Here is a 4,750-nt window from a genome sequence, read left to right as displayed (position 1 = left end):
GACTTAGTCCCTGGAAGCTCTGGTTGCTTGACATTGTTGTACATATGGGGTCTCGAGCCCCTTCAAGCTCTTCCAGTTCTTTCTCTGATTCCTTCAGCGGGGGTCTTATTCTCAGTTCAGTGGTTTGCTGCTGGCATTCGCCTCTGTATTTGCTGTATTCTGGCTGTGTCTCTCAGGAGCGATCTACATCCGGCTCCTGTCGGTCTGCACTTCTTTGCTTCATCCATCTTGTCTAATTGGGTGGCTGTATATGTATGGGCCACATGTGGGGCAGGCTCTGAATGGGTGTTCCTTCAGTCTCTGTTTTAATCTTTGCCTCTCTCTTCCCTGCCAAGGGTATTCTTGTTCCCCTTTTAGAGAAGGAGTGAAGCATTCACATTTTGATCATCCATCTTGAGTTTCATTTGTTCTAGGCATCTAGGGTAATTCAAGCATTTGGGCTAATAGCCACTTATCAGTGAGTGCATACCATGTATGTCTTTCTGTGATTGGGTTAGCTCACTCAGGATGATATTTTCCAGTTCCAACCATTTGCCTACGAATTTCATAAAGTCGTTGTTTTTGATAGCTGAGTAATATTCCATTGTGTAGATGTACCACACTTTCTGTATCCATTCCTCTGTTGAAGGGCATCTGGGTTCTTTCCAGCTTCTGGCTATTATAAATAAGGCTGCGATGAACATAGTGGAGCACGTGTCTTTTTTTTTTTTTTTTTTTTTTTTGGTAACAAAATACTTTATTGGTACCACTCAATGTAAAAAATATAGTAATGCTTTCAAATCTTAGCTCCCATCTTCAAATAAAAGCTAGTTTTAAAAAAATAGGAGTTAAAGTAAAAATCATTTGATTATCTCAAAACCAAGCTGAAAGCACCTTTATAAATCACTAAGTACCCTAACTTTAAATACCATGGTCACTGCTCTTTACAATAAATAAGTGTGTACAAAGGAGACATTGGCTCTGCTTATTCTGCAGAGAGCACTTTATACATCTTAAAACACCTCGCACTCCCGGAGCCCTCAGCAGTTACCTACCATTGGAGTGGACTCACCTTAGCACCTAGAGATTTGGCATTTGTCACGTCTGAGGTGGCTGATTTACTGAACCAAACAGTGACTTTCCGAGTTTGCATGGGCTATATACAAATAGCCCTGTAAGAGTCAAGGGCTATGAAAGCAAGCCCGCCCTCGCCGTAGTGCCAGTTCCTGATCAAGTGATGGCCGGACGATAAAATATCCATGTGTGATAAATATTATAGTACAGTTCTACCGGAACATAATTTCTTATTCATCTTGTCTCATTAAAATAATTTACATTTCAATTAAAATAGCATTAATCTGTACATGTTTTTTAAAGTACTCCATAATTCATATTTTTATCAGATTACTTTTCTTAAATCAAGGGTGATCTTATTATATAACACATTAAATTAGTTTTTTTCAATAAAACTCTTTCAACTGGAAGTATAATACAAATGCTAGCAAATTTGTGGCAAAAATTAACATACTAGAAAATAAATATATATGTAGCTATGCTAAACAAGACAGTGCAAACAAAAGCATACAAAACCATGCTATAATGTTCATATCTTCTGTGTCTGATACATCTGGCTTATATAAAATGATGTTCCAAACACAGCTACTTTCCTGCATTCCAATATAATAAAATGCTCAAAACAATCTATGACAGTTTGACTATGCATTCTGAACATTGGTAACATAACAATATATTTTATTTATAATCAAACCATAAATTCTAAATTAAATGTACTATATCCATTTGCTTAAAAATATATTTAGAGGTAAAGCAACATAAAACTAAGGGGTTTAGATTTATGCCTTCATGAAGGACTGCAGGTTTCAGATATGTTAATTATTCTCTGTGAAAAATTTTCTACATATGATCAATAAAAGCTTCATTTAAAGACTGAAGTCGAGTGACTGGCTTAGTGGTCAGCAGGTGATAGCCACCTGAACACCATGACCAGCCAATACTCTGTACCCTGGAGGAGGGTGCTAGCCAACCCAACATCAGCCTTGCGTACATCCACGGCCAATCAGAATACAGGTACCAGGCAGAGTCTAATTCAAACGATTTGGGGACAAATATCAATTTCACTTTGTCAACTGGTGCATACCACAGTACGTTCACAGCGCAGGCTTTCCATCAAGACGCCTGCATTTTCTTCTTACATCAAGTTGAGCTACAGATTATTTCAGAAAGAACATGGGCAAAGCCTTCTCTGGAAGAGGCACAGAATCTAGAGTTGGAGTTAAGGCTGAATAAACAGTGCTGGCTTGTGGCTCAGACTCCCATGCGCTGCCTGTCACCCAGCGGCCTCGCTGTTGGTTCTGTACGCCTGTTTGCGGAGGTGCATCTCTATTTCCTCCCTGAAGACCATCATTCCCAGGTGGGAATGAGAGGCCTTGTTCATGGCTTTGGATTGGATGCACATTCGGTATTGCTCAGGGGTCAGCTCGTCCGCACAGTGTTTCTCATGCCAGAGGTGGAAAAGGCCAGGAACTGGAGTCCGAATCACAATAAGATCACCATGTAAGTACTTTCGGTAAAGATGAACATCTTCTCCACCCCAGCCTTTTACTTCCATGTCGAATCCACCGACACTCAGAAAATCTGATTGATATTGACACGTCATCCCAAAGCCAAAATCTCTCCAAAAACCAGAGTCCTTTTTATGAACCAGCTGCTGCTCCACGGGAGGTGGCACTTCCTGGTTGGCATAGACGATGGCAGGGTTGTAAAGACTGAACACCACGGGGTAAAACACTTTTTTACCTGGCTCAGCATTTAACCGGCAGCTGTTAAGGAATTCAGCTGAGAAATATATATCAACATCACAGAAAAACATCAAGACCTCTCCCTTGTCCCAAGCTCGGGCACCCACATTTAGTCCTCGTCCACGATTAAATTCTTCGTTCAATGAGACCAAGGTGTAATTGTGAAAATTAGACTCACTTGAGACAGATTCTAGAATAGACTTGACTGTAGATAGTCCTTCTTTCCCAAAATACACAACGGTGAGATGAATTCTCTTGTCTTGATGAATACAAACATCTCTGAAGTTCTGCATAAACTGTGAAAAGGCTTCTGTCCTCTCAGCAAGCGGCACAATGATATTAATAACCGATCTTGTAATGTCAATCAGCTCGCTCTTCACTTTCATGAGAGGTCCGAAAGGGCAGAAGAGGGCCACATGCCTGTATTCCATAAGGTCTGCCTTCTTAAAAAACAGCTCATAGTGCGTGCCTTTATCTCTCTCAGTGCGGTAATAGCCTTCTATGAAGTCATTTTCATTAAATATCAGTTTCTCTCCAAGGGGGCCCTCCTCATCTTCCTGTTCATCATCTTCATCAGGATTATTAATGACCTCCAAGCCAGCTTCAATAACTTCTACCAATTCATCTCGTTTGTCTTTTCTAACTGGCTTTTCTTCAGGATGGCGCGTGAGACCCATTTCCAACTGAAATACTTTCATTAAAGTAAAACTTTCAAAGGGAACGACTCCATACTCACTGGGTAGTTTGGCCCCTATGCTGACTTCAGCTCTGTCGATCTGGGAATGAAGAAACTCTAAGAGGTCGCTGGGTGTCTGCTCTCTGTTGCCCTGATCGCCTATGCCGTTAGCCCCTAGCTTCTTCCTCTCTTGCAAGGCTCTCATCTTCTCACTCATATCTTGTAGTTCTTGCTTTAGCTGGGCAATCTGTCGTTTCAAACTGGTTGCCCTGGTTTGGTAATGTTCTTCTTGCTCCTGCAGGAGGGCTTGGTAATATTCTTTACCATAATTTTCTCTAACCACACCAGGGAGAGAAGCATTTCCATCAGTCTGGGGGGCACATTCCAGGAGGTACATAAATAATACTAGACTGAAAAGCAAAGCAAGGCCCACCAGCAGCCACTGGGTCCGGCTGTGAAGAATCGGTCCTCTTCTAGACATTCTCACTAGTGTGTGTTTGCCTAACAAGGCAAGCTCTTTGCTTGTTCATGACTTCAGCGAAAAGTTACCAAAAGTTAAAAACAAAATTAGGATTTCCATGAGAGGTACCCAAATGAGCTCTGCTGTCATTTTAAAAGATTCCTTCTTCAGTAGTCATGACTACTTGCAGAAGTGAGAAATTTATACTTCCTGTATTGTTACCATGATATCCATACTATGCAATCTGGTCTATATAATCCATTATCTGGGTGGTGACTTTTCGCGCTCGCCGCTCAGCGCTGCCGCCTCTGGGGAGCTGTACACCTGGCCAGCGCCCTGCGCTGGCCCGCCCCGCGCGCCGCCGCGGAGCACCGCGCACGTGTCTTTTTTATATGTTGGGGCATCTTTTGGGTATATGCCCAAAAGAGGTATAGCTGGATCCTCAGGCAGTTCAATGTCCAATTTTCTGAGGAACCTCCAGACTGATTTCCAGAATGGTTGTACCAGTCTGCAATCCCACCAACAATGAAGGAGTGTTCCTCTTTCTCCGCATCCTTGCCAGCATCTGCTGTCACCTGTGTTTTTCATCTTAGCCATTCTCACTGGTGTGAGATGAAATCTCAGGGTTGTTTTGATTTGCATTTCCCTTATGACTAAAGATGTTGAACATTTCTTTAGGTGTTTCTCAGCCATTCGGCATTCCTCAGCTGTGAATTCTTTGTTTAGCTCTGAACCCCGTTTTTTAATAGGGTTATTTGTCTCCCTGCTGTCTAACTTCTTGAGTTCTTTGTATATTTTGGATATAAGGCCTCTATC

The 4,750-nt window shown here is 41.9% G+C and overlaps 1 pseudogene; it reads right to left on the bottom strand.

Moving 5' to 3' along the window:
* Positions 1-702: 702 nt before the first annotated feature.
* Csgalnact2-ps1 (chondroitin sulfate N-acetylgalactosaminyltransferase 2, pseudogene 1) lies at positions 703-4,244 on the bottom strand (annotated as a pseudogene).
* Between the last annotated feature and the right edge of the window lie 506 nt (positions 4,245-4,750).

This window comes from Rattus norvegicus, chromosome 5 (genome assembly GCF_021556685.1).
Source record: "Rattus norvegicus strain SHRSP/BbbUtx chromosome 5, alternate assembly SHRSP_T2T, whole genome shotgun sequence".
Taxonomy (NCBI): Eukaryota; Metazoa; Chordata; class Mammalia; order Rodentia; family Muridae; genus Rattus; species Rattus norvegicus.
The sequence above is the reverse complement of the archived record's forward strand: the minus strand, read 5'-3'. Positions and strand labels throughout refer to the sequence as shown.